This window comes from Rhinolophus sinicus, chromosome 15 (assembly GCF_057876585.1).
Source record: "Rhinolophus sinicus isolate RSI-liver-muscle chromosome 15, RSI-T2T, whole genome shotgun sequence".
Taxonomy (NCBI): domain Eukaryota; kingdom Metazoa; phylum Chordata; class Mammalia; order Chiroptera; family Rhinolophidae; genus Rhinolophus; species Rhinolophus sinicus.
The window spans coordinates 119,722,319-119,746,115 of NC_142515.1; the positions used below are offsets into that span (position 1 = coordinate 119,722,319).

Here is a 23,797-nt window from a genome sequence, read left to right on the forward strand (position 1 = left end):
AATCCACAAAATTAAGCCCTTACGAAGTAGTGCTGTGGCAAGAAAAACTGGTTAAAATCTTACAAGACCCTTCTAGCACTAGACTTGTATTTCTTTAGTTACATGCTTGTATTAGCTATATCCACACTGGGATTCCTGGATGGGAAAATCCCAATGACTATAGCTGGATGTGAAAAGGGTCAGTCCAAGCTCAGAATGAGTGGGGTGCAGTGGCTAGATAGACCCATGGATTTGTTCAGGATTAGAGATTGTAAGTGGGGATCCAAATAGATATGGGGAATGTGAAATTGGGGTCCTGCTCTTAGGGAGAGGGAAGTCAGGCCATGGGAACTGACAAAATTTATGTGATAATGAGGGTAATTATATGCCAGGCCCAGTTCTAAGCACTTTACATGATTTAGCTCATAAATCCTCATACAGCTCTGGGATGTGACTATTGTTCCCACTTTACAGATGAAGAAACGGAGGTGTGGAGGGTTTAAGTATCTTGCCTGAGGTCACACAGGAAATGAGGGCTAGGGCTAAGGTTTGAACCTGTTCTCTTAAGTCCTACACTGTCCTTCAAGTAGGCAAATAGCTTCAAGGAGCCCTAGTCTCCAGTCCAGAGAGTGATGGCCTCAGAGGCTTGTGGTAGAGGTGTATGTGTGAGGCTGCTGGGAAGCATTTGGAGACGAGGAGCAGCTTACAGTTTAAACACACTTATTGACTCAGTCACTGCAAGTTCTAAGTTGCGGTGGTCATCAGGGCCGAGTCCTGGTCCATTGCCCTGTGATTCTTTGCGCTCTGCCCTCCTCTGATTGATGGCTGGTAGAGATGTGGCTGCAGCAGTTCTGGATCCCACATCAGCACAGAACACTGGCCAGAGGAAGAGAGCTGTTCTCTGGTGCTGCCCAGGGGAACAAGGAAGAACTTTCTCTGATGCTTAGAGCAAACCTCTGCCTGCACCCCAGGACTCTGGACCCGGTCCCGTGCCCATTGTTGATCTAGTCACCTCCAAGGGGCATGGATTGCATGGGGACTGTCAGGAGCTGGGGTGGCGCCAACCTTTCCTGAGCCGCAGGAAGTTGGGGGATGACTGGATACCTAGATCAAATTGCAGATCTCTGAGGGAAAGGAAAAGGAGGAGAAGAAGGGTGCCCGCCCACAATGGCTGCTCCAGAGACGCTGCATGTTGGTCTGGGAGCTACTGATTGTCACATCAACCCAGGGGCTCACTTCTGAGAACTGGTAAGTATGGGGAGGACTGGATTCAAAACTCAGTTACTTGGTTTGATGTATAGTTCTAGAATGGAGTGATGCGTATAAAGGTGAATTAGATGCTGCGCGTACCATCCTAGGATTTTTAATGTCTCTTCTGCTGGGGAAAACTGATTTGAGGCCGTGATCTTGGTGCTTCATTGGTGGGCCTTTCTGTGACTGGTAGAGCAAAGCTGATCATTAAAAATGAGGCTGAACTTTTAGTGCGGCAAGCTGACAGGCCTGCTTTACCTTGGATTCTATATGTAATGCTCTCTTCTATTTATTGTATTTCTCAAAATTTAGCATTGATTCCTTAGGCTTTATGTAGGGAAATTTTACTGACTGACTGATTTTTAGGGCTTTTCCTAAACACAGCTGCGAAGTTGGTAAAATGTTTCCTTGGTCCCCCATGTCGTGCTTCAGGCAGTAGTGGCAAATACAGTGTCCCCCACTGCCACTCCTGCCTCCAACTGCCATGGCAGACATCGGTCATTTATCACGGCCCTCTTTCCTGCTGAGCATGGTTGCAGCTAGAAATTATTCTCCATTCAGTGCTCAAGGCAGTCACTGCAGAGCTGGCACAAGAAGTCAAAATGATTTTGCATTCTTGCTCTGGGAACTCTGTCTCTGAGAGGCAGCATGAGAGAGCAGAGGAACATTTTAGTTCCTCAAGTAACTAGGCTTTGAATCAGACAGTCTTGGGTTTGAATTCAGGCTTTGTCACCAACTAACTTGGCAAGTTAACTTACTTCTCTGAGCCTAGTTCCTGTTTGTAAAGTAAGACAGATGATACTATTAATAATTTCCTAGGCTATTGGGTGATATTAAATGAGATGGAATATGTACCATTCTTATCAGATTGCATGGTTTTCTAAACTTTGCCTTTCTATCAAAACGTAAACCAAGGTGACAGTATGATAAACTTATTCTCAGTAACATGCAAAAATATCTTTGCACTTTAACAGGAAAGTCCCTTTAATGAAAGGAAATAATTGTTTTAGTGTTTCATGTTATGTTTAGGGGTCGACTGTTTTGAGTTGAGGCTTTATTTGCTCAAACCTCTCAGACCATCATTGGTTCTACCTAAAGACACAGCTCGATTTCAGTTTCTGAAATGTCAAACTTGGCAGAGACTAGTGTTTTAGGGAATTACAGAGGGAGGAGAATCCATAATCTTTGCCCTTGAGGAAGTCAAACCAGAGGAACACAGTGACAAATAAACATACCATAGAATACAAATAACTAAAGCCTGGAAATATACCCACATATGCTAAATTATAGCTCCACAAATGTATTCACTTCTAAAATATCTGCCTAGGCAGGCAGATCAATGGAGTAGAATAGAATCTTAAGTAGGTCCAAATACTTCAGGGAATCTAGTGTATGATAAGGGTGGCATTTGAAATCAGTGAAGAAAGATAGATTAGTTAATAAATGGCATTGAAACAACATTTTAGCAATTTAGGAAAAAGTTGGAACTCTATGCTTGAAAGAGAATATGCAAAACTATAAAAGTTTTATAAAGTGTTGTGGAAAAAAATTTTAAAGTAATCTTGGAGTTAATAAGACCTTCTCAAGTAAGAAACAACCTAAGTAGACATTTTAAAACAAGAGTGATAGGCATACATTTTGCTGTAAATTTTTTTTGAAAGAAATCTGTACATGTCCAATTATATACCAAAGGTTGTACTAATCTTTACCACACATGCACTGTATATGCACTTATATCGTCAAAATATATACAGAGGGTGCCAAAAAATGTATACACATTTTAAGAAAGGAAAAAGTCTATTAAAATTGTAATAATACATACCGACAACAAAAGATGAATACAAGTCACGTTTGACTTCTGCAATTACAAGAGGTGCTCAAAGTGGTTACCATCAGCGTCCAGACACTCTGATTATGGCAAACTACTGCTTGAGCAACGTTGACCAAAGTGTCCACTTGTATACATTTTTTGGCACCCCCAGTATATACAGGATTCTTATATGTCAACAAGAAAAATACAAACAGATCTCACAAAATAGACAAAGGATATGAAAAAGGAGTTCAGAGACAAAAATATTGCGAGCACATGAAAAATCTTCAGTCTCATCCACAGTTAAAGAAATGCAAATTCAGACCATGAGACAATTTTCACCTATCAGGTTGGTGATAGTTATACAATTTGGAAATTCACAGTGGATGATGGTATGAGGGTTCAGGCATATACACAGTGCAGGAAGAGTAAAAATTAGTGTAACCTCTTTTGTAATGCTACTGGACAACATTATTAAGATTTAAAATATGCCAATCTTATAAGTCCCACCTCGAGGAATTTGTCCTCTGGTTTTAGTTTCACATCTATGCAGAGAGGTCTGGACAGAAATTGTTCATTGCAGTATTATTTGTCATAGAAAAAAAAGAAACATAAGAAGAGGAAACCTGTATATCCACAACAAGAGACTAAAATATTTTTATGCAGCCAATAATAAATTGTTATATAGCCATTAAAAAGAATGTATTTCCATGTGCTGATCTGGACAGATCTTTAAGACATATTGTTAAGTTAAAAGGAAGGTAATTTAAAGGGTTTATAGACATGTATTTATTTGCATGGAAAAGTTCTGGCATGTCATGCAGGAAACTGTTGACTGTGGTCTCCTGTGGGGCATAAGTCTGAGGGACTAGGCTGGGAAGGAACTCATTTTTCTTTGCACACTTTTATATACTGTTCGAATTTCTGATCTAAAGCATGTGCTGTCCTCATAAAAAATGGGTGGGATGATGGACACATAGAATGTTAAGCAAAACAATTTCACAGGAATTTTTCCAGCTAATTTCTTCTGTCCATACAATTCCTATCCCGCTCATATCACCAAATCAAAAATAAGAACAAATCTCATCAGAAGACGAGAAGTGGAAGCATTTCTGGAAGCTGGGAAGCAGATGGATTCAAACAGATACACCAAATAACACCGGAAGGAAGAGACGCCTGTGCCAGTTGAAGCTATATGCCTACGGCAGTCCTCTCCACTCACAGCAGCTGAGAGCAGGGGGAAGGGCCTCGGAACCCCAAGCCTGTAGCATCAGTTGGAACAGCTGGGCTGCTTGCCTGTTCCTGTGCCTTGATTTTTCTAGAATGGGTCACAGAGTTCTGTGCCCACAGCAGATGATGTCACTGTGTGGGTTGGGTCTGCAGTGGCAGAGCAGTATCCTCTCTGGTTACCAAGACCAGGAGGGCCTGGGCTTCATCTGCACAGAAAAGAATCTATCACTAGGTTCCCCCCGTCTCCTGAGCCCCATAACTCACCATTCCTCCACAGGAACCTTGAGCAGGCTGGAATGGAAAGGTGTTCACACCGGAAGACTCACCAACCATTTGGAGACAAGCATCCCTATAAAAGTGAGACCTAATCCAGTGAGCAGAAGAGCTAATATCCAAAGAAAAAGAGTTAATATAGCAAACAGGAGATCTTAAAATAGGTGTAATTAGCATCTTCAGGGATATGCGGTGGGATATTAAGGATATTGTAATCATGACCCGTGAAACATATTTAATTAAAGTTTGTGTATTGGAGTAAAGCCATATGGTTTCATTACTTAGTATGACGAGTGGTTAATTTTTCCATGAATTTAACGAGTCTGTTGAATGCACCCCGTGTCAGGCACCGAGTTGCTAAGTCTAACATTGGCCCACTCTGTCTATGCTCTTTGGGAAGTGTTTTCTCATTTGTTGCTCAGCACATTCCTGCAAAGTGAGCTGGGTAAGACGACCTTTATTCTATCTCATTTATTCAACCTTTATTCTGTTTCAGTCAGGCCATTGTTAAATATTTCTCTTACAATGAAACAATCAGTGACAAAGCTGAGAGTCACATGAAGGATTTTAAATTTCAAACACACAGTACTTCTAAACTACCCCGTTTTGTAAGAAACCCAGTGCTTATCCTCCTTTATAAAGTGCAACAGTCACTGTGACTTTTTCTGAAGTCAGAGCATGAAGAGCACCAAGAAGATGCACCTGTGAAAATTATTGTTTTGTTTTTTACTTGTGGTTTTTAATATCACCGAGTACAAGCTTCCTAGAGGCAGCCTCTGTGTACATGTAACAGTTTGGATTTATGGTCTCAGGAAAAACAGTAGAAAACATAGTGACCTGCCTTTTAAAAAAGTATTGTAGGTTGTCTGTTTGAGCCTGAAAGACGTAGGTCATGAGGGTGACCACAAATTTATCAAGAAATTTAAGGTTTTTTGTTTGTTTTAATTTCAGCTGAAACTCTGCTTATCCCTTGATTTTGACAGTGATGGCATGAAGTATGACTAAGGAAAAGTTCCCAACCCAGTCATGTCTTGTTTCAGTACTTATTTTAAGACTGAAGCTCGAATTTGCAAGGACACTGGGGTAGCTCTCTCACCTGATCACAGCTGTCCTTATGCCCATGGACATCTGCCAGAAATAAAAATGTCTCCTCACATTCTGTTTGGATTCTGAGAGCTTGTAAATACACCCAGCCTCCACAGGTGAGGCAGCACCATGGTTGAGCTTGGTGCCATTGAACGGTAAAGTACCGTGAAGAGTGTCTGAAAGTTGAAATTAACTTTTTATTAGCATGACACAGCTGTGGGCTGTTTCATCTTGTCAGCAGCACATTTCTGGTTCTCGCGCTCGCCTTTTCATAGACCTCACATTGGTTCACCTCCAGCTATTCCTGCCGTCCTAGCAGGCACTGTCCTGCTCCTTGTCAGCTTTTTCTAGTCCTACCGTTTCTTTATGTGGCTTTTTGATGTTTCAAAAGAAGCGTGGAATGTGATAGAGCTTTCATTTTCAAATATGCTTTTAGTGGCTTTGATGCATATCAGAGCAATAGACTGGAAAGATTGGGAGAAGGAGAAATGGGGGCCAGCTCTCCCAAGGGCTTACTGAATAACCTCAGTTGTGCCGTTTCCCTATGTGTGTCAAGAATGTGGGTTAAACAATGTCTTCACTTCTCTAGACTTTGCTAGCTATCTGCTAGTTTTGTTGCCTAGACACCTGACAAAATGCAGACCTCCAGCGGTCAGACTCGCACCAGATCTGAAGTGGAATAGTCCTTGATGTAGCAGTGTGCGCGTCCTTTTTTTATTTCTCCTTCCTGAATAATTAGGGTTAGGTATCAGGTGCATGGCGTGTCTTCTATGTACCTTGTCTCTCTCCATTTGGCCACCCAAAGAGGCATCTCGCTTTTGCCTGTGAGTATGTAAAGCCATGACCTCTTGAAAGAAAGAACCTGAAACAGCTGAGAATGTGTAAATATTTGCTCTGTTATGTAGTTTTGATTTCTGGAACATCGTGTTTCAAGTCGCAGTGGAAATAAAAGGCCTTTTTATGGCATTCAGTAATAGTACATTTTGTTCTCAAAAGATTTGATGAGCTTAGATGTGATACAAGGTCTCGTAAGGATTAAGATAGAATGACAACAAAAAAACAATAAAAATTTGACCTAAATTGTAAATATTTCTAATTTTAAAATATTTCAAGTATTTGACTTTTCTCTGATTTTAGCAGGTTGGGAAAGAAAAGTATTGGACTCTGCCACGTCAAAGTTAATGACCAGTGAAAAAGTTCTTCCCTGAAGGATAGAAAGATGTCTGAATTAATACCACTGAACTTCTTTATTTGAATAACTAATCTCACACAATAAATCCACCAAAAAGTCAACTTCTCAATTAAAACTAGAGCCAAAATCAATGGGCCAAAATTACTGCAAGGATACGGAGTTTTGATTGTTTGGTATTTAGATTTGAACCATCCCTTCATTAGGTTTCCCCAAATTTATTGACTATTCTTGTCAACTTGAAACCAGTGGTTTAGTTATCTCTTAGTAATTTTAGAGGAATATGTGTCAGACAATAAAAATGAAAGCACAGTCTAATTACCTAAGAAAAATATACTGTATTTATTCAAATCACTGTTCTGTTCTCCAGGCATTCGGAGGGAGAATATGATAGAGTTGAGATGGGCGCCGTGTGTTTCTTTTAATCCTTGATGAAACTCTTCTATGTTAATTTGGTGAATATGCAGTAGTAAAAATGACATAGATTTAGTAAACATAGCTTGGGAGTGTTCCAGCACCTACTGTGAGTTAGATAGAACAGATTTGAAGGTGAAGTATATAGCTCTTCAGAATATACAGCACTGGAGACCCTGGTCATTTTGTGGGATTTCACGAGGAAGATATGGTAAGGATTTGTAGTTCTGGGTTTCCCAGGGCAAGGAGCCCTCCCTTACCTAGATGGCTTTTCCCTTCCTGATTAAGGCAACCCAATGAAACATCTCCTGAGTAATTGGTTGTATTCTCGACTACAAGGAATAGATCTGGTTGTATAGAGATTTTTGCTGGATGTTTGTAAGAGTTATCTTTAAATTCTGTTTAATGTTTTCAGAACTGAGTTTCACATTTATGGCATATTGTACAGTAGATATAATCGACTTTAGTTCAGCTTCAACATTTTATAACTGGAAGTCTGGCTGTTCACCTTGTAGAGTTAGTGACACAGAATATGAAATAAAATACCTTAACTGTGGAGAGGAATATCAATTGCAAATGATGTTCTGCTCTAAAAAATATGGAGGCAATTATGCATTTGGGCTTTTGGTTCAGACGAGTCCATGTTTAACAAGTGAGCTAGCCTGTTTTTCCTAAGTGCTTCTAGGCATTCTCCTTTGAGAAAAGCACACAATTAGGAATGTAAGAGAGTATAAGGACAGTGGATAAAACCCAGAGGTCAAATATTTAAAACAGAATTAGCTAATTTAAAAATGGTCCAATAAATTCCATTCAGAATGCTGCCCTTGAGATGTGGCTATTCCATACACTTTGAATATTTCACATTATATGTTGAGAAGTGACATTGCCTTTCTTTGCTAAAGGCAATGTGCATTTCAGTCACACAGCAAGTTTGAAGAATGTACTTAGTATTTTGAGGGATTCCTGTTTATACTTTTGTATCTTCAAAAAATTATATGTATTCTCATTGTAGATGATTCAAACATTAGAGGACACAAAGTGAAATGCTATCCCCCCTTCTACCTTCCATCTCTCCTATGTTCTTTCCTAGAGGTAACTCCTATAACTAGTGTTACACATGCTTGCATCCTCTTTACCATGCACTGATATGTATTCATACACATCATGCTATGTGCATACTTACACATACAAACATACCTATTGTTAAAACACATGAAATTAAAAGTACTCTGTTTTGTAACTTGCAACTTGCTTTTGTCACTTAATATTGTGCCATAGTTTTCTATATTGGTCCCTTTAGGTTCACCTCATTCTTTTTAAAGGCTGTCTGTCTAGTATTTCCATGGCATGAATGTACCATAATTTACTCCGTTTTTGGTGATCATTAGGATTGCTTCCATTTTTTTTTTCTTTTTTAGCTATTTGAAACAAAATAAATTTGATAAAATAAACATCAACGTGCATACATCTTTGTACATTTAAAAGAGAATTTCTTTGAGATAGATTCCTAGAAATGGAATTGCTGGGTCAAAGGACATGCACACTTTAAGACTAACAAAATTTTCTGGGGTAGAAATTCAACTGGTATGTGTTGGGAAGAGTGTATTGGCAGGCCGTTATCAACCGGGTGTAGCTGCATGTGTTGTGGTGAGCTGGGGCCTGTGCCACACTGGATGTTAAATACTTAGAATTTTATCCCTGAAATTGCCTTTCAAGATTTCGTCAGTTTATGCTCTTCCCAAAAGTGTGCAAAAATGCTCATCTTTTGTCTTCCTCACCCACAGTTAATGTATCTTTTTAACTGTGGCCAATCTGAGATATGAAAAATGAAAACTGGGGAGTCACTGCTCAATGAGCACAAAGCTTCAGTTTTGCAAGATGAGTAAGTTCTAGAGATCTGCTGTGCACCACTGCCTATAAGTAACGAAACTACTACATTTGCACTTAAAAAATTAAGGGGGCATATCTCCTGTTAAGGGTTCTTACCACAGTAAAAGCATCATATTGTATTTTAAAACTTTATAGGTCCCTGATTACCACTGAGATAGTGTCCTTTCAGAAGTTTATTGGTCATTTTTGGTTCCTCTGGGAATTGTGTGTTCATTTGCTATGTTTATTTTTTACTGGGTTGTTTGACTTTCCTTAATTGATGGCCAAGTAATTTTTATATATTGTAGATATTAAGCCTTTGTAGAATATGCTATGGATATTTTCTGTCAGTCACTTGTCTCCAACTTTTTTTTGGAGTCTTTTATTATAAAAATACTTTCAATTTTTAAAACCACTTTATTGGGATATGATTGACATACAAAAACTGTACATATTTAATGTATTAAAAAAGGGTTGCTTTTTCTCCAAATTCATGTATGTACTTTTTTTCTCCCTTCCCTTCCCTTCCCTTCCCTTCCCTTCCCTTCCCTTCCCTTCCCTTCCCTTCCCTTCCCTTCCCTTCCCTTCCCTTCCCTTCCCTTCCTTTCTTTTCCTTTCCCTTTTCCTTTTCCTTTTTCTTTTTCTTTTTCTTTTACTCTTTCTTTTTTTTTCTTTTCTTTCTTTCTTTGTTTTGATGATACCATTCTAACAGGTGTGAGGTGATCTCATTGTGGTTTTGATTTGCATTTCCATGATGTTACTGATGTGTTGAACACCTTTTCATGTACCTGTTGGCCATTTGTATGTCTTGTTTGGAAACATGTCAATTCAGGCTCTTTGCCCATGTTTTAATTTTTTTTTTTTAAATATTGAGTTGTACCTGCTCCCTACAATATATGAGAGTTCCTGTTGCTCCACATCCTTGCCAGCATTAGGTGTTGTCAGTGTTTTCAATTTTGGCCATTCTAGTAGGTGTGTAGTGGTATCTCATTTTAATTTGTGTTTTCCTAATGACATGTGATGTGTAGCATCTTTTTATGTGTGTTTTTTCCATCTGCATATTTTCTTTGGTGAGGTGTCTTTTAAGGTCTTTGGCCCATTTTTAATTGGATTGTTCATTTTCTTATTGTTGATTTTTAAGAGTTCTTTGTATATTTTAGCTAACAGGCCTTTGTCAGATATATCTTTTGCAAATATTTTTTCCAGTCTGTGGCTAGTTTTCTAATTCTCTTGACATTGTCTTTTGCTGAGTAGAAATTTTAATTTTAATAAAGTCTAGCTTATTAATTCTTTCATGGACCGTGTCTTTGGTGTTGTATCTAAAAAGGCATCGTCATACCTAACGTCATCTAGATTTCCTCCTATGTTATCTTCTAGAGTTTTATAGTTTAGAATTTTACATTTAGGTCTTTGATCCATTTGAGTTATTTTTGTGAAGGATGTAAGGTCTGTATCTAGATTCCTTTCTCCCCACCACCGCTTGTAGCTGTCCTGTTGTTCTAGCACCATTTCTTGAAGCGACTATCTTTGCTCCATTTTATTGCCTTTGCTTCTTTGTCAGAGATCTGTTGATTATACTTATAGAGGTCTGTTAATATTCTTTTCAGATTCTTTGTTTCTCTCTATAATCAGTGTTGAGTCAGAGGTGATGTGCTCCCGGAATCCATATGTCAACTTGTTTTGTAGGGGAAAAGCAAGTAATAAGTAGCTCAGCAATAATTCTCTCTACCTGAATGCAGGCACCCAAAAGACAGTGAGGAAATGCCCAATGTCATTTATCTTATAATCTCACAAACTAATAAACACTGGGTTGGCCTGTTCCTCTTCTGTTTTCTCCCTGTTTATATTCGCTTGGTGATGTTGACTCTGACGTGGGTCAGCCTTAAATCACACCTAAGAGAAGCTGGGGGGAATTGGCTGCTGTTTTAGGAAAGGTCTGTCAAAGCGGGATTATTTTTTTATTTTATCTGAATATTTAAACAGTTAGTATAAATACACATACTCAGTTATTAGGTTTGAACATTAAATACCTTTCTTCCATCCTTTTTGTTTCATATATTTGTTGTTATATAGTAAAAACTAAATTTTGACTTGAGTAGTTCTGAGAAAAGGACTTTTGCCTTAAAATCTGTGCTGGTGATCCACAGTTCACAAGTATTTAGATGCAAATAAGACCAGAGTTAATAAATTGTGAATATCCTTTGGGAGCATTTCTCCACTGACTTCACATTCAATTACATGTTCCTTAGAGACTTGTGTCATGTCATGTATCTCTAACACATGGTTCAAATCCTGGTATATATTTGATGCTCAGGAAGTATTTAAATGCCTAAAAGAATAAAAGAAACAATAAATGAAAGAATTTCCTCAGAGACATAAAATATACCAGGATCATCCTCAAGGATTGGTGAAGTCATTACTTTGTGCCAAGGGGAAGGGTTGCCATCTGTGTTATTTTATTGTATCGTGATTTCATGTTATTGATAAAGGAACTGAAATTCAGAGGTTTAAATGATGTATTACAGGGCAGACTGAGATTTAAACCCAATGCATTTATTTTATTTATTAAATTTATTGGGGTGACATTGGTTAGTAAAATTATACAGGCTTCAAGTGTACATTTCTATACTACATCACCATATATTTGACCTCCTTTTTCCTCTTCTACCACCCCCCTCTCCTTACCCTCTGGTAACCACTAAACTGTTGTCTGTGTCTATGAGTTTTGTTTGTTTGTCTTGTTCATTTGTTGTTTTCAGTTTTATATCCCACATGTGAGTGAAGTCATATGGTTCTTTATTTTTTCTGTCTGACTTACTTTGTTTAGGATGATATTCTCAAGATCCATCCATGTTGTCACAAATGTCACTCTTTCATCTTTTCTTATGGCAGAACAGTATTCCATTGTGTATATATACCACATCTTCTTTATCCTTTCATCTATTGAAGGACACATTGGTTGTTTCCAAGTCTTGGACACTGTAAATAATGCAGCAATAAACATCGGGGCACATATATCTTTATGGATAAGTGTTTTCAAATTTTTGGGGTAGATACCCAGAAAAGGGATTGCTGGGTCATATGATAATTCTATTCTTAATTTTTTGAGGAACCTCCATACTGTTTTCCACAGTGACTGCATGCAGCAGTCTGTATTCCCACCAACAGTGTATGAGGATTCTGTTTTCTCCACATTCTCTCCAACGCTTGTTATTACCATTCTTTCCCTGAAAATAAGACCAGGTCTTGTATTAATTTTTGCTCCAAAAGATGTATTAGGGCTTATGTTCAGGGAATGTCATCCTGAAAAATCATGCTAGGGCTTATTTTCCGGTTAGGTCTTATTTTCAGGGAAACACGGTATTTGTCTCATTGATGATAGTCATTCTATTATCATATGTGAGGTGGTATCTCATTCAGTTTTGATTTGCATTTGCATTTCCCTAATAGCTAGTGAAGTTGAGTATTTTTTCATACATCTGTTGCCCGTTTGTATGTCTTCTTGGGAGAAGTATGTTGAGGTCCTCTGCCCATTTTTTAATTGGATTGTTTGTTTTTTTGTTGTTGAGTTGACGAGTTCCTTATATATTTTGGATATTATCCCCTTATCGGAGGCGTTGTTTCCAAGTATCTTCTCCCATTCAGTTGGTTGCCTCTTTGTTTGTTGATGGTTTCTTTTGCTGTGTAAAGGCTTTTTAGTTTGATATAGTCCCATTCATTTATTTTTGCTTTTATTTCCCTTTTGAGGTCAAATTCATAGAATCTTCTTTGAATCCAAGGTTCATAAGTTTAGTATCTATGCTTTCTTCTGTGCAATTTGTTGTTTCAGGTCTTATGTTTAAGTCATTGAACCATTTTGAGTCACTTTTGGTGTATAGTGACGAATAGTAGTTTAGTTTCATTCTTTTGCACGTGGCTTTCCTATTTTCCCAGCACCATTTGTTGAAGAGGCTTTCTTTTCTCCATTGTATGTGTTTGACTCATTTATCAAATATTATCTGTCCATGTATATGTGGGTTTATTTCTCGGTTCTCAATTCTATTCCATTGGACTGTGTTTTTCTGTTTTTCTGCCAGTACCATGCAGTTTTGATTATTGTTGCCCTGTAGTACAAATTGAAGTCAGGGAGTGTGATACCTCCAGCCTTGTTCTTTTTTCTTTGGATTGTTTTGGTTATTTAGGATCTTTTGTGATTCCATACAAATCTGATGATTTTTTGTTCTATTTCTTGAAAAAATGCCATTGGGATTTTGCTGGGGATTGCATTAAATCTGTATATTGCTTTGAGTAATAGGGCCATTTTAACTATATTGATTTTTCCAATCTTCGAACAAGAAATATCTTTTCATTTCTTTGTGTCTTCAATTTCTTTTAAGAATGTCTTATAGTTTTCAGTGTATAGGTTCTTCATATTCTTTGTTAAGCTTATTCCTGGGGTTTTTAAATTCTTTTTGTTGCAAGTGCAAAAGGAATTAGTTTTTTTTTAAATTTCTTTCCCTTGAATTTCATTTTTAGTATATAGGAATGCAATGGATTGTTGTACATTGATTTTGTGCCCTGCAACTTCACTGTATTTGTTTATTGTTTCTAATAATTTTTTGGTTGAGTCTTTAGGTTTTTTATATAAAGAATCATGTCATCTGCAGAAAGTGGTAATTTAACTTCTTCATTCATTTAACTTCTTCAATTTGGTTGCCTTTTATTTCTTTCTCTTGCCTAATTGCTCTGGCTAGAACTTCCAGCACTATGTTGAATAATAGTGGTGACTGGGGCATCCCTGTATTATTCCTGATTTTAGAAGCTTTCAGTTTCTCACCATTAAATATGATATTAATTGAGGGTTTGTCATATATGGCCTTTATTATGTTGAGGTACTTTCTTTTTATACCCATTTTATTAAGTGTTTTAATCATAAATGGATGTTGTATCTTGTCAAATGCTTTTCCCACATGTATTGATATAATCATAATATTTTTGTCTTTTATGTGCTATATCACATTGATAAATTTGCATATATTGAACCATCGTTGTGCCCCTGAATGAACCCCAATTGATCGTGATGTGTAATCTTTTTAATGTATTGTCGTGTTCGATTTGCTAGAATTTTGTTTAGAATTCTTGCATCGGTATTCATTAGAGATATTGGTCTGTCATTTTTCTTTTGTAATATCCTTACAAGGTTTTGGTATCAGGGTAATATTGCCTTCATAAAATGAGTTAGGAAGTATTGTCTCTTCTTTAATTTTTTGGAAGGGTTTGAGGAGGACAGGTATTAACTCCTTTTTGAATGTTTGGTATAATTTACTAATGAAGACAGCTGGCCCTGGACTTTTGCTTTTGGGGAAGTTTTGGATGATTGTTTTGATTTCCTTACTGTTGATCAGTCTATTTAGATTTTCCAGTTCTTTGTAATTCAATTTAGGAAGGCTAATATTTCTAAAAACTTGTTGAATTTGGTGGCTAGTAGACCTTCATTGTATTTTCATCTGATCCTTTGTATTTTTGTGGTATCTGTGGTAACTTCTCCTTTTTTCATTTCTGATTTTATTTACTTGGGTCTTTTCTATTTTTACCTCAGTGAGTCTACCCAAGGGTTTGTCAATTTTATCAATCTTTTCAAAGAACCAACTCTTTGTTGCATTAATTTTTTTCTATTGTCTTTTTGTTCTCTTTTTCATTTAGTTCTGCTCTAATTTTTATTATTTCCTTCCATCTGCTGACTTTGGTTTTCATTTGTTCTTTTTCTAGTTCTGTAAGGTATAATGTTAGGTTGTTTATTTGGGATTTTTCTTGGTTCTTGGGATAGGACTGTCATGATATAAATTTCACTCTTAATACTGCTTTCGCTGCATTCCAGTAATTTTGATACGATGTATTTTAATTCTCATTTGTTTGTATGTATCTTTTGATCTCTTCTTTTATTTCTTCTTTGATCCAGTCATCCTTTAATAGCATGCTGTTTAATCTCCATGTATTTGTGGGTTTTCCCACTTTCTTTTTGCAGTTGACCTACAAATTTAAGTCTTGTGGTCAGACAAATATGCTAGGTATGATTTCAATCTTCTTAAATTTGCTGAGGCTAGTTTTGTGTTCCAACATATGGTCTATCCTTGAGAATGTGCCATGTGCACTAGAAAAGAATGTATAGCCTGATGTTCTAGGATGAAGGACTCTGTTAATGTCAAATATGTCCATTTGGTCTAATGTGTCATTTAAGGCTGATACATCCTTACTGATATTCTGTTTGGATGATCTATCCGTAGCTGTCAATGGCATATTTAGGTCCCCTACTATAATTGTGTTTTTCTCTTTCTCCCTTTAGTTCTGTTAATAGTTGCTTTGTGTATTATGGTGCTCCTTGATTAGGGGCATATATATTGATAAGTGTTATGTCTTGTATTGTCCCCTTTATCATTATGAAATATCCATCTCTGTCTCTTGTTACCTTTTTTATCCGGAAGTCTGTTCGTCAGATATACTAAGTATGTCTATACCCACTTTTCTCTGGATACCATTTGCTTGGAGTATCATTTTCCACTCTTTTGCTTTCAGTCTATATTTGTCCTTATAGCTGAGATGTGTCTCTTGGAGGCAGCATATGCTTGGATTTGTGTTTTGATGCAGTCTGTTACTCTGTGTCTTTTTTTTGGTGAGTTCAGTCCATTTACATTTAGGGTGATTATTGATATATGAGGATGTCCTATAGCCATTTAATCTTTGGTTTTCTGGTAGCTTGGTGTCTCCATTGTTATTTTGCCTTTTTGTTTCTGTCTGTTATTTTAGTTTGGTGGTATTCTATGAGTTCCCTCTCTGGTTCCTCTTTTTTTATGTTAATGTGTCTCAGTTCTGGACTTTTATTTCTTTTTTTTGAGTGGTTACCATTAAGTTTATATAAAAGAAAGTTTCATATATATAGTAGTCCCTTTTCTTCAGCATACTTCTTAAACCTAATGTATTTCTCACAGCTACTGTAAATCTGTTAATAGAAATTCAGATTTGCCCCTTTAGATGGGAAGGTGGGGAGGAGGCAAATTACAATTGAGCCACCACTAAAATAGAATAATCTTGACATGTTTGAATTAAGTAGGACCTTGACACGAACCTAAGTGTTACTTTTAGCCCAGTAATCTAAGCACCAATGAGAGCTTTTTAATGGTCCTCGCGCCTCTTTTCTTCTGTATCTTTCTTCCCTCCATAGCTGTTTATTACATTCCTGTGTTAATACTCTCAATGATATGTTAACTGAATTTTCCTCAGTACTTAATTCCCTGTGCCTTGACTTACTTTATTACTTATAAGAAAGAGAGAGCACAATTTCTAGTAAGCTAAAAGCTATCAGAATATACCCACGGAGCAATAAGATAGAAAGATAATTGGTAATAGTGGGAGGGAAATATAAATGATCTTTGAAAACAAAACTGAATTATAGCATTCATTCACTCCTGATTACCAAGAAATTAGAAACTGGATATTCCATTTCTAATTCTGTGCATCCTACACAGAATGAGTTTGAAATCCACTATTGCTCTTTAATTTTACAAAACCATTGTTCTTCTCTCATCTGTATTCCCAGAATTGATTTTCTTGGTTATTTTCCTCTCATAGTTAAAGGATTTTTACATTCAACTTCAAAGACTTTTGATTTGGGATTTGTCTCAGAGAAATTTGAGCAGGAGGGATACCCACAACTTAGTCTCTCAAGGCAAAACAGAGGTGAGAGGTTTATGAGAAGAAAAAATGATTATGGAAATTATGTTGATACAAACTTCTATTTTTTTATACAAGTAACCTTTCCCATGGCTCAAGTTTCATGGTTCAGCATTTTTAAATGTAAATATTTTTTCCTGACCATGGCATAAATAAGTTTCGAATAGCACAGAGGAATATTTGGCTTTAAAATAAGTGACCTCTCATTTAAAGGGCTGCCTGAAAAATGCAGTGAAAGGGAGAGTCGGAGTGTGCGAAGCGGTGGTGTTTATTATTTATCAGGCTCTCCTGGGTCCCCATTGGAGCATACAAGCTTGACTGTCTCTGCACTTGCTACATTAATCACTTTCTCTTTTAAATTCAGGAGCCTCAAGCTTGGTGTACAGGGTCAAAGACAAGGTAACATAACGAGAAAGTCAATTATGGTAAATAAGCCTCTGATAGTAAATTAGAGGTAGTTCCATGATGATTTTGGCATCAGCCATTATAAGCAGTCTGCTTTCAATTTTTATCACTATGAATAACTATATTTATAGTCTCTATTGGTGAAAATCCAGGCTTGCTAAGGTAATAAGGTATACAGTTCTTGTTCTACTTGGATTTATTTGAAATGTAAATATGCAGAATCTCTGGAGATAGCAAATACTGTGTTTATATGGGAGGGATTGCTTGCCTAAAGGTGATAATCTGATTTTTCTGCTTGTACCATCAACTACCCTCTGGTCTGTCTATTGTATACCGATTTTGGTTCTCTCCAAAAGGGTAGATAGTAGAGTCTGTACACATTTCCTTCTTTCAAAGTTCTGTTTATCCTTGGAACAGAAGAAAGAATGGAAACTCAATTTTGTACAAATGAGTCTAATTTCAGGAAGTCAGAGCAGGTCATTGTTTCTAAAATTTTTGAGATAAGGACTCTTAACATCAACAAATTCACCATCCTTTTACTCATGATCGAAAGCTGCTAAGCAGTAACATATTCAATGCATGTCAATGTCATTTTCAAGATTTCCATACACTGGTACAACAGCAGCACACATTTGTGTGAAACAGATTTGGTCTATGAGCAGTGCGACTTGACACAGCATAGTCCCACGGTCACTGCGTCCAGCCCCATGGCTGCAATCTCTCTGAGGCACAGGATGCTCACTCCTGCTCAGGGTCCTTGCACTTGCTCTTCCTCTCCTTGGAATTTCCCCCCGAGATCTTCACCAGGCTGGCTCTTCCTTGTTGGTCTAGATTCAGCTTAAATGTTTCCTACACAAAGTACCCTTTCTGTGGCCACTCAATCCGAAACAGCCTTCTTCCCACCCTGCCTTCTTCCAATCACTCTGTTACATTACCTGCCCTGTTGTTGCCGTAGCCCTTATTACAGTTGAGCATTACATTATTTATTGGTTGTATCACCTGTTCTTCGTGAGAGCAGAGACTTTGCCGGGCCTGTTGCCTGCAATAGCCAGAGGGGCTCCTGATAGATAGTCATTAAATGTTTGTTGAATGAATGAAAGAGAATATACAGCAGTTTGCAGAAATTCTCTCTCTCCCCAAGGAGGCCAGGTAGACTTTCTTACGTGGCAGTCTCAGGGCAAGAGAGAAAGCTGCAAGGCATCTTGAAGTTGAGGCTCTGGGTTCATGTATCACTTCCGTGGCATTCTATCGGTTACAGCAAGTCACAGGACAGGGTCAGGCACATCAAGGGAAGGGACAATTGTTTTACCTTGAGAAGAAGAGGGGCAGAGTCACTTTATAGAGAAACAAATGCTTCCAGGATTGGGAGGGATTTATGCAGCCAGTTTTGCATACCATCTACCAGAGAGATTGACCCTAATCTATCAATGTGTCTACAGATAACAGTATTTAGAATTCATCTGTGGGTTTAAGACTTAGGTCTACTGAGAATGACCGGTCTAAAAGAACAATGATAACATTTACTACATGTGTATCTACTGGACATATTTTGTGGTATAATGGAATATACAACATAGACAGTAGTTTCTGTTCTTGTCTCCCATTGCTCTTGACTAAGAAACAGAACCAGTACAGTCCTATTTGGAGCCTCTTCTCTGTGTCCTACATGGTTCTTGTGCAAAGGTGAGCTGTCCATAGGACTTCCATTTCAGAACCCTGCTACTGCAAGATGATCTTTACTTACACACTTGTTTAAAATTCCACCTTTGAGTATGCAAAGCAATCTCATACGGCGTGGGTCTGGATTGTTAAAATCTAACCTGAGAGGCCTGCGTCTCTGTTCTCTGCCAGGGTCAGATTTTTGTACTCTGGCACAGCTTGCTTTCTTCATGTCATAAAAATAGAAGTGGTTTAAAATGACTCTGTGGTGTGAAGGATCTTTTTCTGCTTGGAATCGGAACTGCAAATAAATCCTACATTTGCCCAGGGCGATGACAGTTCCAGTGCGTCTCTGATATAATGCTTTGGGCTGCAAGTAACAGAGTACCTGATTCAGATTGGCTCAGACAATATAGAAACGCATCATATCCTATAGCCTCAAGTTTGATTCATTTAAGAGGTCTGTGGTGGGCTCAGGTTCTGTGGCTCACAGTGTTACCTCTAATTTCCTGCTTTTTTCTAGCAGGAGCAAGAGAGAGAAAAAGCTTCTCCCCAATGATAGACATCTTCCATTCAGTCAGTTAAGCCATCTTAGGTCAAGTGTCCATCCCAGGGCTTTAACACCTCCAAGGAATGCCCTAATCTGATTGGCTGAGGCTGATTACAAATTACCCCTGGAGTCAGGAATGTCACCTAGCCAGGCATCATAAGTGGGAAGGGGATTTCTGAATAAAATTTGTGTTCTGATGCGAGGATAGGATGGGGAAAGGATGCTCGGTAGGTAACCAAAAGTGTCTTGCGTAATGGGTGACCCTAGTAAACACCCTCTGAGAAACAGTAGCCCTGGGTAATGCTGTAACTGTGGAAACTAAAACTAAAATGGTTAAAAATAATTATTAATGGGAAAATTCCAAAGTTTCAAAATGTACTTTAAAAAAACCAAAACCTGATATTCCTGGATTTTACATATTTGCTATGAACAATGTTGCAACACATGTCCCCCTCCCCGCCGTTCTGCTCTGTATTACATGTACAGACACAGATGTGCATATGTGACGTGCTATGTGCTTAGATCCCTGAACAGTACAACGTGAGTCAGCTCCATTTCAGAGGAAAGCCCTGATTTGTTCTCAAGTGTTTTTCTTCCCAAAGGAGGCCATCGTTGGCATCTACCTGAGGCCACCGGATAAGAGTGTGTGGGGATGGAGATGCCGTGACAGGGAGAATCTGGAGGTGGGTTATTCTTTCTCATCCTCACCGCTTCCTCTTCGTCCTCCAGGGGAACTTGAGGGTGAGTTTCCTGAGAGCAGCGTCCGTCTGACGAGCACCTGGCTCATGAGCCCGTATGATGAGGACAGTACCTGGCACAAAATAAACGCTCTGTGAACTGTTATTGAATCAATTCCTGCACACCCTCCCCGGGGTAGCACTGAAGTGAGGGCCACTGTAGGAAGAAGGGAGTCTCTCACCATCTGTGAGCAGGGATGAGAGAGAGAAAGGGAAGTGCCACCTGCTCTGCTGGTTGTTTGCAAGGTCAGGGCTGCTCGGACAGCGTCTCCTCAAGTTGTTGGTTCTTATTTAATAAGCAGAAATAAATCAACCAGTTACTACTTCAGAGAACAAAACATCCCTAGCTAATGTTTAATGATGGGGTTTTAAGGAGAAATTTAATTAGGGTTCATGAATTGTGTTCTGTTTCACGTAGCTTTTAGCTTTTCCTCAGGAAAATGTATTAGACGTGGAGTGACTATAAAGCACCCTGTGTGTTTTGTTTGAAGATGCTAGTGTGCATGGCTGCCCTTTGATGCTAGTGCTGTGGAGTTTAGATATAAACATTTGGATAAGAGCTAAATTCCCAGCATCTCACAACCCTTTGATGCTGCACCACTGAGGGAATGAGAGCCCTTGGTTTGGGGCAGGGTGGTAAGGAGGGCAGCTGCTTCACTTTGCCTGAATTACTCTGTCAGATGCTAGGGTCATTTTTTTTTTCTTTTTTAGAAAAGGACTTTTTCTTTTTTCTTTTGGGAGTCCATTGATAACTGTAGCCCATGAAGTCAATACTCCAATACCCAGACCACCATAAAGGAGATATGGCCTTTTGGGATTGTTAACGGTGACCACACAAAGCTTGGAGTGTGTGTCTGCCCCAAGAGCACAACTATGACCTGTGAGAATGACGGCAGCTCTCCTTTTCTGAGTAAAGGTGGTTACTGTCAGGTCTGCCTACACCAGGCTCTGCACGTGCATTTCCAAGTAATCTTTACAAAAGGGCTATGATGTATGTGTTTATTTTATTTCTCCCTTTGCCCTCCTGCAGTCTGTTATTCCACGACAGCCAGAAGGATCCTGTTCAAATATAAGTCAGACTGTGTCACTCATCTGCCCAGCAGCTTCTGGTCTCTTCCAAAGTACAAGCCGAAGTCCTTGCTGTGACCTACAAGTCCTGTCACTGTCACCTCCCCTTTACCTCTCTGACTCCATCCTCCGTCCATTCTTCTTGCTTCATAAACTACCCTGGGTCCTGTGCCGTTTTTTCGAAACTCTTACCTTAGGGTCTTCGTACTTGTGTCCCTTCTGTGTGGAATGTCGCTTCCAAGACAGCCATGTGGGTAGCAGCCCACTTCCTGCAGGTCTCTACTGGAAAGTCGCCTTCTCACCAAGGACTTCCTGGCACTATTAGCTACAATGTTACCACCTTCCCTAACATCTCATATCGTTTTTCCAGCTTTAGATTTTTGGTTTGTTTTGGTATCTATTTTGCCTACTTGCTTATTAGTTGTCTTCCCCAAGAGATTGTGAGCCCAGCAAAGGTCGGGATTTTTCTGATTTTTTCCCCCCTGCCTCCCCACAACCTTATACCCAGCAACTCGACCAGGGCCTGGACCACGTGAGGCATACAGTAAATACATTTACTGAATGATGAATGACTTCACTCTTTCAGTCATCACATATATATTCTGCATTTGCTAAGAGCCAGGCATTATGCAGGACACTTGTAAAACAAAAATGAATCAGAGAGACAAGGTCCCTAACCTCATAGAATACACAATCAAGAGAGAAAAGAAGCAATAAAGCACGTGCCCTTTTTATGCATGTGGACTCTAAATCTCACGGAAATTAGTGAAATTCCCCAATGTCCACTGTTCTTAAGTGGCACAGCTGGGATGAATACCCAGGAATTTAAAATGACATTGTCAGCTCTCTTTCCTTTAATGTCATGCTGTGAGTGACACAGATACTTAAACACTCACACATTACTAATTGCACATGTTCGTGTGTTTTCACAATGTCCTTCATTGAGTTGCTATTTGCATCTATTGGGATTGTTCTCTAAAGTGTTAAGGATTATCATTAGATGACGCTCATCAATCATTATTATTGTGGATAAGCTTCATTGGATCTGCCCTTCAGGAGCATCAAAATAAGAATAACAACTGTTTCATCTCGCTTGTTCTAAATAAAGAAAAAATCCTGTAGCTTATTATATGGACAGGACAATGTGAAAATAAAATTCTGCTAAACGGGCACCTTATCTCATGATTCACACTAAGAATTCTTGCTGAAAAGATTAGTTTGCCCATTACATTTCAGCTTTATATAGTAATTATCAGTTTTTAAGTTTGAGATTTTTGATCAGAATAGATTTTAAGTGTGGCTTTGCTCTCTTTAATGAGCAATAACAAAAGATGGTGTCGGACAAAGTTCTGCCAGCTTTATGCTGGACCTTGTAGGATGCAAAAAGGCTTGGCTCTAGTAAGGTTCTTGTACTTTTTATACCTTGTGAGTTTGGGTGAAAATGCATATGAATAGAACATGGTTCTCTTTCTCTTTCATTTCTTTAATCCTTTCAACTTCACTTTTCGTGAGGAGAGACCTTTCAGTGTATAAATGCCATCAGCGTTAACAGGAGATAACCTTGTTTTATTTTTTGTAAATGTTAGTGTGAGGGGGAGTCACTGGACTCCTCTCCGGCTGGAACTGGGAAGAGATCAAAGGACTAGCTGCAGGATAAGGCCAGGACCCGGTGGAAAAGATGAGTGGGAGCATGGGAAGCAAAAGAAAGGGACTTCCCGCTGACCCTCCCAGTCATCCTGAGCCGTATATGCAGCATCCTATGTCAAAGCCATTACATACGTGATCTGTATGATTACCCTGTTCTTGGGCTCCCATTAAAGACACGGTTATCACATGATAGGAAAGTTATGTGCATTTTGCAAAAACCTGAAAGACAAATGCTTTAGTAGAAAGAGGATAATATGAAATATAAAGTGGTGAAGGCGTGAAGAAATGATCATTTAGTATGATGTTCCCTAAATCATGGAAGTTCAATGGAAAGTATAGGAAGGTTGTAAAGGTTTCTAGGTAGACTAAAGTGTTCGTCCCAGACTTCTTCATTGTCATTAGTACTAGCATTGACATTATAAATGTCTGAATGAACTCAGGGTTGTGTAAGGTGTGCACAGAGTGAAGGGTACCACCCTTGCTTTCATGGTGCTGTACGGTTATGGGACAGCCAAGGTCACCTCTTTCTAGATACAGAAAGCATAGTGGCATATTTTAGTCTTCTAAAACTAGTCTGTTTGAGAGTATATTGCTTTTGGAATGAAAGTCTCTCAAAGTCTGCTGAACAAGAGACCATAATTTCTCATTATGCAATCTTACAAGTTCAAAGAAAACACCACATTTTTAAAGTTATATTTTTCAAAGAAGTAAGGCGTTCCAAATCATTGTTTAAATTTTCAATTCTGTCTATAGAGAATAGATAATCAGGCTTATTGCAAATGTTTGAAAATACAAATAAATGGGTTCTGAAAGGAGGGTCATATTTGTTACACCTAGTTCAGTTTCCCTGAAATTAGGTCTTTTCTGCCCATGTGCAGTTTTGTTAGATATTCTGGTTCGATGAGACCATGATAGCTGAATTC

The 23,797-nt window shown here is 38.4% G+C and overlaps 1 protein-coding gene across 2 annotated transcripts in view; it reads left to right on the forward strand.

Moving 5' to 3' along the window:
- Positions 1–1,097: 1,097 nt before the first annotated feature.
- SLC7A11 (solute carrier family 7 member 11) overlaps positions 1,098–23,797 on the forward strand; it is a 386,915-nt gene continuing 364,215 nt past the window's right edge. Inside the window, exon 1 of one of the 2 annotated variants that reach the window (XR_016019081.1) lies at positions 1,098–1,227. The gene's annotated coding sequence lies outside the window, so the exon portion shown is untranslated. The remainder of the gene's footprint in view (positions 1,228–23,797) is intronic. The other variant, XR_016019080.1, reaches the window with a different exon arrangement.